Raw genomic sequence first — 12974 nt, forward strand, 5'->3', positions numbered from 1 at the left:
CTTCATAAATACATTATATAGTGACGAAGAATGAACTGTAAGGAATATAAAGGATAACATAGATAATTATATATTATTATCATATATAAACAGGAATAACATCGAATTACAAATGTACCTTTAACTTGGAGGAGATGAAAGTACAAGCGTGACGCAAAAGTGAATGTCAAATCAGCGTGTCCATTACGGGGGTACTGTTCACCTATTTATAGGCACGGGACACAGCCCATACAAAATTACATTCATGCCCTTTACATTTGATAATAATTCTATAGTAGTCTATCGAGGTCTGAATAGCCTTTTCATCTTTAAGTCGGTTTCATTTTCTGCTGCCACGCTGAAGCTTTCCTGTTCAAATCTTCGGCGCTGTATCTACCTTCGTATTATCTTGGTCTTCTCCTGTCGCGATACCGACTTGAGTCCGAAGGCACCTGCTCACACATTATACTTTCAGAAATATTGTTAAATCCCGTTTTTGAGGACCTTCGTAAGCCGAAGGCCCCCAACAGTAGCCCCTCGCAATATAAATTTGTTTAAAATAATAAATTTAGATTGTGACATGGACGAAGGCTTTACGCCGAAGGTCCGAAAAAACACCTTCCCTTTGCTAGAATAGCAACATTCACTGACAGGCGGGGTCTTTCAATTTTCAACGCATTGGGCGTATAAATACAGTCATACCGCAAACTCATTTGGCACGCTCTCTGGCCATCTGTTCCCGCTCACTCAATTTTTAGCTCTTGTGCACTAAGATTTGCTAAGTTTTTAGTTTTGAAGCTTCGGCTTTGAAAATAGTTTTTAGTGTTTCCGAGGATGTCTGAAGATAAGAAGGCTGCTGCTGAGATGAAGCTGAGTCTCGACGAAGAGAAAAACTTGGGGTTTCTTATAGCGATGTCAAAGACCAATACAGAAAAAATCACCAAGGAGATTTTGGAAGGTTTGTCTGAAGATACTGGTGACAGTGACAGTTATGATGTGGACAGTGGTGGTGAAGACTCCGAAGATCGTCCCTGGCGACCAAGCCATTCAGTTTATGGTAAATCAACTATCAAAGAGAATCATCTTGTCAACATGAGAGGAAGGTATTTCAGGGATTTGTCCATTGTGAGGGCCGACGAAGGGGAAAAAACTTGTCCACACCCTGAAGAGAATGAAGTCGTAGTGTACCGAAGCTTTTTGAAAGCTGGACTGCGATTTCCCTTGAGCAGCTTCGTCGTGGAAGTGCTGAAAATCTTCGAAGTCTATCTTCACCAACTTACCCCCGAGGCAATCATAAGGCTGAATATCTTTGTGTGGGCCGTGAGAAGCCAAGGTCTGAAGCCTGATGCAAAAAGCTTCTGCAATATACACGACTTATCATACGAAACAAAACCGTGGGGTAAGGAACAGTATCACAATAATTTTGGCTGCTACAGTTTCGTTTCTCGGTCCGGGTCAAGCTGTCCCGTGCCAACCTTTCGGAAGAGATGGCCCGGAGACTGGATGACAAAATGGTTTTATGTGAAGAATGACCTGTCAATACGAGAAGATATCAAAGGTGTAATTATGCGCCCTATTTGGCAAAGCTTCGGCCTTCGGAGGCCGAAAAAAGAAGAGGCTGAACCGGGTATTCGACGCAATCGTGTTTGTCTACCCTGACTATTGCTATCCTATTCGAAGGCAGAAGAGAAAAAACACAACCTCTGCAAAAGAAGAAGCTGCAACTACTCCTAGCGAGCCAGAACCGAAAAGAAAGAAGATAAAGGTCCTCACACATCGGCCGCGCTATATTGAACCAGCTTCGGTGCCTGAGTTTACCGGAGAAACTTCTTCGGCCACCGAGGCTAAAAAACCAACCACACCAACCTTGCTGCCAGAAGTTGCAGAAATGGCCGAAGCGCCAAAGAGGATAGAATTGGAAGAACCGAAGATTTTGCTACCAGAAACCGAAGAAATGGCCGAAGCGCCATCCACAGAAAAAATGGAAAAAGTGAAAAAACCAACTGAAGAAAAAACATCAGAAGTTGTGAGTCCTGCAGCAAATGTTGAGACAGTAAAAAATCAAAAAGTGCCAGCAGTGACTCCGAAAAGAAAGAGAATGGCTAATGTGCTAGATGTACTGGAAACAATCAAATCTTCAAGCACACCTCCGAAGAAGGCTGCTGCCATTCCTGAAACAACAACTGAAACAACAACTAAAACTCCAGAGCAAGAAACTGAAGCCGAAGCTGGGTCCTCAGAGCCCGCGAAGATAAAATCCTTGGAAACTGAGGAAGAAAAAATAACAAAGCCAACTTTTGTTGAAGAAATCGGTGTCATTGCCCCCGAAGCATCCTCCAAAGTTCGTGATTATATTGTTCGTCATGCTTCGGGGAAAAAACTATCAGAAAAAGAAGAGCAAGAGGCCCAGCGCTACGCCCAAAAACTGAAGTATCCAAAGGGGGCGTTAATATTCAATGGCAGTGGAGAAGAAGACTTTTTGTATTGTCTCCCTGACAGCAAGGAGATTTCTGTCTGTCGGGAGATGAGCAAGAGCTTCGGATTCCCAACTTTAGAAGACGGGCTCTCGGTGCTGTCGAAGAATGATCTGGCCGACAGCCTGGCCTATAATAGCTTAAAGGTGCAACAAATGAGATCTTTGCATTTTTGTAGAAACCAAATCTATTGACACACACAAATTTCTCTTTACAGGGCCTGATACTTAGCAATGCCCTCAGGGCATAGAAGGATGCTGAAGACGAAGGATGTGCTATAGCCCTGAGCAACCTTCGTTCCGAAGTAATTGAACTGAGGAACGAAGGTCTCGAAAAAGATAAGATATTACATTCATTGATAAATAAAATAAAAGAAGACGAAGCTGCTTTTAAAGGTCAAGCTGAAGCTCAGAAGCGCGAAATTGAAGATCTTCGTAAACAACTGGCCAGAGCCAAGGAAGAACGCATACTTGAAGAAACAAAGCGAGAACTCAGCGACCAATGGGCAGATCACTTAGAAGGAACTGTTGAAGAGCTTCGGTCGTCCAAGAAGAGATGCTATAACAAATCTATAGAGTGTGTTAAGAAGTTAAAGGCTAGCTTCGCCAGGGTCGGCGCCTTCTCAAGCGAAGAAAACTTTACGAGAGGCAATCCCGAAGGTCCCATCGAATGGATCGACCACGAAGCTGAGGCCTTCAAAGAAATTTTAAATAGCCGTGGAGATATATGTGCTTTCTCTGGTGCCAGAGGAATTGCCAACATTTTAGAGAAAAAGGGCTGCGAACATGTAAAAATTTTGGCACAATCCGAAGCTGCTTCGTCCTTCGAAGATGCAAGAGATCCTTCGGCCGAAGCTAGCATGATCGGTGGAAAATTTTTCACCGATATCTGGGATAATGGTGGCCGAGAAATGGCCGGAGAAATTATTCGAAAAAGTGAAAAGGGCATTCACGATGCTAGAGAAGTAGCTGAGACTGCTGAGAAGAGCGCAGAGCCCGAAGGGCAATTAGGTATTAACTAATAGTTTTTATTGTGTTGTAATTTTTGGTTTTAAGCTTCGTTTGCCATTTGTAATAGCAATGTAGCCGTATCCTGTCCTACTTCAGATCCTGCTAAAGTGTCTCTGAGCCCTCAGCCGAAAGGAGACGACGAAATTAAAAAGATGGCCGAAACCATTATGGACGAAGTCGTCAATCGGCTCCTGAATGAGGCTGCGGAAGTTGTTCTGAGAGAAGATTAAATACTATTGTAAATTAAACTTCTGAAATGTAATATGTGTGACATCTTGTAGCCCTGAATGTAATATACCTGCTTTTTATTATTTAATTCTTTACGATGCATGAAATTTTACATACGTACCGTTTTTGAGTTTTTGACGAAAAAACACCTTCCCTTCTTTTCATGCTTCGTGAAGAATAATTTCCATTTGTCACAACAATATTCGTGGTGCTCTGATGAATAATATCCAAGCTTCGTGAAAATGTTCTCTGAAGCTACTTAGCATGATTTTCCCCTTTCAAAACATTCTTCCGAAGGTCGATGTCATGTCTCCTTCTTGTGCTATATGCAACATGATGTATGATGCTTATGCTATGCGAAATGATGCGATGATGTTATGCTGTGTAAAATGGTGTTTATTCCGAAGATACAGACATTCCTGCGACAAAACACATAATCTTTTGAATCAGCATTGTCTTTTTACTATAAGCCTCCCTTAGGAGCTTCTTCGCCTTTTACTTCAGTGGAATCAGCGTTTATTTTTCGCTGTAAGCCTCCCTTAGGAGCTTCTTCGCCTTTTACTTTCAGCGGTATTCGCGTTGACTTTTCGCGCTTCGCCTTTTACTTAGGCGGTATCAGCGTTGACTTTTCGCTGTATGCTCTGCATTCCCTTTGGAACGACTTTGGAGCAGAAAACTTACACTGCGCTCCCTTTGGAACGACTTTTTTGTGACTTCGGCAGACTTACTCTGCGTTCCTTAGAACGACTTTTTGTTGCTTCGAAGAATTTTCGATAGTTCGAAGGTCCTCTTTGTTATCACAAGTCTTTAAACTTCAACAATTTAAGCCTGTGAAGAAAATATATTTTCCTTATGGAAATCAACGAAACTATTTACATGAAACCTAAACAATGTCCTTTATTACAGAAAATAAAACTGAATGAAAAAGATTGCTATTAAGGTAGGATATTTGTCAATAGATGTGCTTTGACTCTGGCACAGTGTTGTTGACTGTACGAGCTTTGGACTGCTCTCTGAAGTCCCTTTGGTGCGGAGCATACTGGCTCCCTTCTGGCTGCTGGCCTTGTTGCAGCGGAGGTGGAGGCGGAGGCTGTTGCCAGGAAGCTTGAGGCTGACTTGCCGAAGCAACAGAAGCTGCAGGGTGGTTGCCCACATATTCTGGGATGTAGGGCGAATGATACGAAGCTGTATGCATGACCTGCTTCGGCTGAGCTTGTTGTGCTGCGGCTTCGGCTATTTCCTTTTGCTTCTGGATGGTAACATGGCACATCCTGGTGGTATGGCCTTTGTTCTCACCGCAAAACAAGCAAAAGATTCTTCGTGGTTGATCTCCAAATCTTCCGCCGAAGCCCTGGCGCCTCTGCCTCTTGGAACTGGTGGTCGGAAGGAGCCTTGCTGTTGCCCCGAAGCCTGTGAGGAACACTGTGGCCTTTGCTGTTGGCTTCCTCGATCATCATTTTGGGTAGAGTTATGAATTGATCTAACGTGCCTCGGATAGAACCTTTCCCCGAAGCCCCTGGTCATTTCAGAAAACCTGAAAGCCTCCTCCCTTCTTTGGCGAAAATCATTATCGGCCCGAATGTACTCGTCCATCTTCTGGAGCAGCTTCTCCAAAGTTTGAGGAGGCTTCCTAGCGAAGTACTGAGCTGACGGTCCTGGCCGAAGCCCCTTGATCATGGCCTCAATAACAATTTCATTGGGCACTGTTGGTGCCTGTGCCCTTAAACGCAAGAACCTCCGGACATACGCCTGAAGGTATTCTTCGTGATCTTGGGTGCACTGGAACAGAGCTTGAGCAGTAACCGGCTTCGTCTGAAACCCTTGGAAGCTAGTTAACAACAAGTCCTTCAGCTTCTGCCATGAAGTGATCGTTCCTGGTCGAAGGGAGGAATACCAGGTTTGAGCAACACTCCTGACAGCCATAACAAAAGATTTGGCCATGACTGCAGCATTGCCACCATACGAAGATACTGTTGCTTCGTAGCTCATCAAAAACTGCTTCGGGTCTGAGTGGCCATCGAATACGGGAAGCTGAGGCGGCTTGTAGGACGGAGGCCAAGGTGTAGCCTGCAGCTCAGCGGACAGAGGAGAGGCATCATCAAAAACAAAATTCCCATGATGGAAATTGTCATACCAGTCATCTTCGTTGGGAAAACCCTCTTGATGAAGGTCTTGGTGATGAGGCCTTCGGTGTTGCTCATCCTGGGCAAGATGACGAACTTCTTCAGAGGCTTCGTCTATCTGTCTCTGCAGTTCAGCTAGCCTGGCCATTTTTTCTTTCTTCCTCTGTACTTGTTGATGAAGCATCTCCATATCTCTGATTTCTTGATCTATCTCGTCCTCTGGTGGTGTCGGGCTGACAACCTTCCTTTTCTGGCTTCGGGCCTCCCGAAGGGAGACTGTCTCCTGATTGTGGTCCAGCGGTTGCAGAGCTGCAGCCCCAGTCGCTGAAGCTTTCTTCGGCGCCATAACGAAGGTTTATGATCGCCGAAGGTGTTCAAAAAACTCAAAGAGTGGAAGTGAGTTCACCGGAGGTGGGCGCCAATGTTGGGGACTTGTTCTCAAATGCTTTAAGAACAAGGCAACATAGAAAATGTTAATCGGTTAAGTCCTTCGTCTTACGAAGCATTATTCCCCTTAGGATATAATGGTTTTCGGACGAAGGTTATGAAGGGCGTACCTTCATAAATACATTATATAGTGACGAAGAATGAATTGTAAGGAATATAAAGGATAACATAGATAATTATATATTATTATCATATATAAACAGGAATAACATCGAATTACAAATGTACCTTTAACTTGGAGGAGATGAAAGTACAAGCGTGACGCAAAAGTGAATGTCAAATCAGTGTGTCCATTACGGGGGTACTGTTCACCTATTTGTAGGCACGGGACACAGCCCATACAAAATTACATTCATGCCCTTTACATTTGATAATAATTCTATAGTAGTCTATCGAGGTCTGAATAGCCTTTTCATCTTTAAGTCGGTTTCATTTTCTGCTGCCACGCCGAAGCTTTCCTGTTCAAATCTTCGGCGCTGTATCTACCTTCGTATTATCCTGGTCTTCTCCTGTCGCGATACCGACTTGAGTCCGAAGGCACCTGCTCACACATTATACTTCCAGAAATATTGTTAAATCCCGTTTTTGAGGACCTTCGTAAGCCGAAGGCCCCCAACAGACGCCGTCTCCGTCACCCCGGCGCCGTGACGACGGCTTTTCTTTGCCCGCGGCAAATAAGGCTTTGCCGATGTACTGTTTGTCGAACCCTCTTTGCCGAGTGCGACACTCAGCAAAGCCTGTGCCGAGTGTTTTTCAGGCTTTGCCGAGTGCTTCAGGCACTCGGCAAAGCGGTCGATTCCGGTAGTGTGTGTGCCATGGTAGTAGATTTGGAGGGTTGCACACCTGTGTATATTGGTGTTGTATTGTTATTGTGTCGATGCCGATTAATTAAATGCTCCCTACCCCGTCTTATATGTCACTATGCCTGTTTTTGGATTTTTTTTTCCCCTCCACACTTGCACGTTGATCCCGAGGGCTTACTCGGCGTGATTTGCGCACTGAATTTGTCACCGCACGTACTAGCAGTGGTATACGACGCACATGTCCCACTCCCATCCCAGCGATCTATGGTTCCAGTTCTAGTCTACAAAACACGCCAATATCCCGCGTGTAAAAACGGATTCATGCACACGGCCGTCCCGTCAGCGTCAGCATCAGCATGCATGTGTGTGCAGAAACCAAGCGCCCTAATCCAGGAGTCGTCCAGCTTAAGTCAATCCGGCACTAGAATTCAAGTAGCCGTTCGCTTCTTCTCTTTTTTTTTTTACTGGGAACGAACTACTATTCCATCGTGCTTCATGCCAGACCCGTGACGGTAACAGTACGTCAATCACCATGTGCCATGTACGTGACGGTAACATAGCTATGTGCCTATATATCAGGCAAGTAAACCTCCGCCCCGTCTCGTACGCCGCCAGTGTGGTGGAAGTGCAGTGTCCCTGCCGGCATCATATCAGGACCGGTCGATGGCGTCGTGCGCGCGCGTGCAGCCATGTGATGTGCCGGTCCATCGCCGTGTCCCCGACCGGCCACCGTACCGGCGTCGGCCGGATATATATTATGCGACTCGTTCAACCCAGACCTGTCTACACGCCCAAGATTTGTGCACGACTGCGTCGTCGCAGTACGCCGTCTGTTTCGTTGCAGCCAGTTATTTCTGCGCGGCGACTGACCGCCACCGCCTGCGCTACAGCGACGCCGACGGCAACGTCGTCGACAAGCGATCAAGCAGGGCCAACAACGGGAGAGGAAGACTCGCAGAACGTCCGTGGAACGCCGCCCGTACGTGGTGGCGGTGTGACCGTGTCAGTCGGTGTAAGGTTCATGTATACTTGGAAACTTTCAAGCCTGAGGCCTAACTACATAGTTAGGACGAAATGGACTAACTTTAGACAAAGACCACCACCGATTTTTATCTCTTTCTTGTGTCCTTTCTGCCGAGGACTTAACAGAGATGACGACTTAGACTATCTGCAACGGTTCTTTTTATATCATACTCATATCCTCCTAAATCTAACTTATGCAGTGGTTCCCTCTAAATCCATTTGATTTACACGATATATCGTATTCTTAATATATTTTAAATTGCATTTTTTACATATGTATTTCTCATAGTCTAAAATGATATGTACAGATTAATTTGGTGTTTAATTCGTACTTTAGAGTATAAAAAAGTTAGGAAAAAAGTTAGATCATCCTAGGTATCTGCTACGTCTTTAAGATATCTCTAAAGCTTTAGATTGTGCTTTAGAGGGCACCCCTACGGAGCATCTCCACTAGTTCCAAAAAAGCCCCTAAAACAATTTAGGACGTTATTAACCAAAAATCATGCTCAAACGGTTCCCTAAATGAAGTCTCCAAACATACCAACTTTCTAAATATTCTCATTTAGTTTCTAAACTTGGGGAGTTGTTTCACACTCCCAATAGCCTATTTTGTGCATCAATCACACTATAAATCATTTTGTCTACCATCGAGTTGACGCTCAGGCCTGAGTTATTCACTTTAAATGATTTAAGCTGTGGAAAAGATAAATTTACCATCCTCATTGATAAGCCTAATGATGACTCATTCAAAATTTTACTTGAAAACGACCTACCACAATTCATACCAAATGAAAATAGTAATCAAGAGAAGAATGATGATTATTCAACTTTATTATACAATTGAAACCAAATTAGAATATGCAAGTAATAACTACAACAGTTGAGTTACACTACTACACCAAACCTCTGTACATGCGGTTTGGTTCGCCTCTACATAGGCAGTTCCAGGAATCGCTTGTGGTGCACCGCCTGTGTTGTAAAACAACATCACAGGCGGTCAATCAAAAACCGCCTGTGAAAAACATAGATTACAGGCGGTCCAGTTCAAAGGAACCGCCTGTGATAGACACACATCACAGCAGTTTCTTATCCTAGCCGCTTGTGTTAGCCACACATCACAGGCGGTTTTTTATATAAGTCCGACTGCATACAATATAAATCACAGACGGTTTTCAATATACAGATTCATATATACAGAATTTTCAAACACAGAATATACACAGATTATACACAGATTCACACAGATTGCATACACAGATTTATACATATCAAGTTCCATAACAGGTTCCATACACAGATTCATCCACATATCAAGTTCCATCGTCATACACAGATTTATACACATATCAAGTTCCATAGACAACTAAACATCTCAAAGTTCCATAGACAACTAAACATCTAAAGTTCCTAACTAAAGACCTAAACACTGTGTGATATCGTGTACAAACTTAGTTCTGGGATTTTTTGCAAATTTCCATTTGTATTGTAGAATAGCCCTTGTTGATGAAGAACTTCACGGCGCATAAAGTAAAGCAAGTCTCTTACAACCTTAGCCACGCCGACGGAAACCATATCTCTTTCTAACCATTCAGCATTGATCTTGGATTTAGGAACCTGCAATGAAAGCAAAAAGCAAGCAGTGCTAAGAGTAATGTGATGAGCAACAATATAACATAAAAATTGCAACATAGACAATGATAGCGAACTTACATCCTCACGATTGACCATGTAATGGAAGGTGACACGACACCATTCGCATACATAATAACCGCACAGGACAGTACCCGGAGGTTGTTTGTCACCATATGGAAATAATGATATTGACAAATTAGGCTTGTCCTCTGGATGTTCGCCGCCAAGATCTTTCCAATAAAAACGGTATGCACTGCATATAAGAATAGCATTGTGAGATTAAGAATACATTTGTTAAGTTGTAATAAGTACAAGTGTGCAATAATAATCATACTTCTCTAAAATCTTCAAGAAGTCATTATACGTAGCCTTTTCCATTCTCAGTGAGTCGAAGACCACGACTTTACCATCCTTTGGAAAGATCATGATACAAATGTAGTGGTCACTATATAGACATAGACGAAAACACATGTTAAGATCACGATTGCCATAATTTATAGTTCAAAACCATGTCGATAACTTACTTAAAATGGTGTGGAGCTATTATTAAGTCCTTGCCATGTTGTACATGATTATACATGGCTCGTCCAATGTATGCCGCCATTACCTTCATTTTCTTTCTCTGATTCTATTTGACGGCTTTCTCAAATTCAGCATCGTCCAAGTCTTTGTATTCTTCTCCATGTCTCCGAGCAACTTCTTTGTAGCGAGCTTGGGATATCATCAACGGGTCAAGAAACCCTGTCTTAAGTTGTTTCTTCTTATCATCCATGTATTGCATCCTACGTGTAAAAGTGTTAATCGTTAGACTCTCGTTTATGTGTGCGTGTACAAAACTAACAAATATGAAAGTTTAGAGGTACTTACAAGCAAAAGAGGGTTAAGTAGTTGGTTTCCATCCTTTGTCGGTGGTACAACGACCAGAGATCGTCAAAGAATAAATGCCGCACAGGATCTATATGATCATTGCTCCAAAATGCATCTTCTGGCACAACAAATGTGAAGTCCTCGAGTTTGTATTTGTTGCTAGCCACCATGTACCACTCATGCATTCTAATCTCTGGAGTCGACAACTTAGAAAGTTGCACCGTCGTCAAGAACGGCCTCCCATTCACAAATTTTGGAGGAACATCCTCCTTCTTGTATACCGAGATATTGGTTTTAAGACGTAATGATTCTCGAGTATGAATCATTCCATCTTCTTCCCATACTTCGAAATTGTCTATTTGGGACCGTGTGCCTACTCCATGAGATGCTGATTCCGCTTTTGATTGATTTGTCATAACTCTCCGCAATTTATGCAGGTAGCGTGACACTGATTCTGACGGTTTCTTGACATCGTCAGTGGCGATTCGCTGATGAATTTTCTTTGAAATAGTTGGCCCTTCAACATTGGTGCCAACCTTTGGTTCCTTTTTGATGTTGACGTCGACATTCTGAGGAACAATTTTGTCTACGTCCCCCTCGTCGAGTTCCTTCGCAAGAGGCGATATGATTGTTTCAACGATTTTTTTTGGAGGTCGGTGTCATATTTTCCTGCACCATGGGGTGTGGAATGATCGAACTATCTTTTTGTTGCATTGGTGTTGAATTCGGCTCATCACCCAACTTGATGTCGCGTCGATGCCAAAGGACCAACTCCGTTCATTGCCTCCTGCAAAGTTATGATCCCCTCAACTGGAAAATCTATCTCCCAATCTTCACAACCACTGTCTGTGATTTCTAGAACTTGGACCACAGCATAGTGTGGCGAGACAGGATTATCCTTGTAGTTAACAAGTACTGGTTTTACCAAACTAGTAGCAGCTTGCTTTGTTTTTGTCCTAGATCGATTGATTGGAATATGAAGAAAGCAAGGCTTGTCCTCAACAATATCGTCTACAGGGTACTTGGTGAAGTCTTGCATAGATCCTACGCTGCTAGGGACAATAGGTGGACTCATGTGGCTTGGCTTGAGTTCAAATGATATGCATTCTGTTTTCTTCATTTTGTTCATCACGTCATTAATAGCCTTTTGTACCCTTTCATCAATAGTCTCTTCAAGGGTCCTTTTCGACTTCTCGTGTTTCCTATATGACGACGCATACTCTGGAAACGCCTCTCTCCAGGAAATCTTAGAAGAGATTCCCCGAGCCCGTCCAGTGTGTTTAGGATTGCCTAGTGCTGCAGTTAGTATGTCATTCTCCCTCCGAGGCTTAAATTCTCCTTTTTTCTCTTATCTGCATATTCTTGAATTTTTGTCGAAACTTCGCCTACCAATTCTGGATGCAAAAGTTTGCTGTCCTCACTCAAACCTGCCCGACCTAAGATCCAACGAATAGCTCGCTCATCGATATCTTTTAATATTGGGTCCAAAGTGCCGTTAGCTATAGCTTCCTCGATTATCCTGTTCCACTGCACAACTTTATGGTGATATCCGGTTGACCCCATGCGATGGGGGTGTTTGTTCATCTTCGCTCTCTGAGAATTAGTTTCGCCCAGTTCTTTGGCCTTCAGTTCGGTCTTCTGACGAACAAATTCCTCCCACTGAGCTTGAGTGATTTTCCCCATTTTCTTGGGCGGAGGAACCTTATTCTTCTTAACAAATTCCCTATTCATCTCGGCCTTCCACCCATGAAACATCTTGGCCATAGCAGAGAGCATCGACTTCCTTACTGCATCCTCTGTGCCTTTTGGGAACTTTAATGACTCAGACAACTTAGCCCATAGCTTATTGCGGGTGTCTTCATCTAAATCCTTCCATTTTTGAAGTGTGATTGGCACTATATCTCTAACAGTAGACCCACAGGAATTTTGAAACTTTGTAACCACGTCAAGTGGTTCTTCAGGAAACCCCTCTGCATTTAGTTTTGTTACGTACATAACTGCACCTTCTTTCATCTGATTCGGACCTCGTCGCCTTCGTTTCCGCTTATGTGAAACGGATGATTCAGGCATCGGAGCATCCTCCATGTTTCGTGTAGAACATGCATCCTCTTTCTTCTCTTCATTTGAAATCTATATATTGAAACAATTAATGGCCTTTCATATATGAACATTATTTTAGAATATAGTCGGCATATTTCTATTTACCTCTTCATCGTTGGGAATATAGTCGGCATCAAGCTCATATGATGTTTTTTTTCTTCCTTGGAGGTATAGGAGTACAAGGATTGTCGTCACTAGAACTATCCTCCCCGCTCCCTTCACCGGAGCTGCTCGTTGTCTGCCATTCAAGTTTGGTCGCATCTTCATCAACTTTGTTAGACGCACCGG

This window comes from Zea mays, chromosome 1 (genome assembly GCF_902167145.1).
Source record: "Zea mays cultivar B73 chromosome 1, Zm-B73-REFERENCE-NAM-5.0, whole genome shotgun sequence".
Lineage (NCBI taxonomy): Eukaryota > Viridiplantae > Streptophyta > Magnoliopsida > Poales > Poaceae > Zea > Zea mays.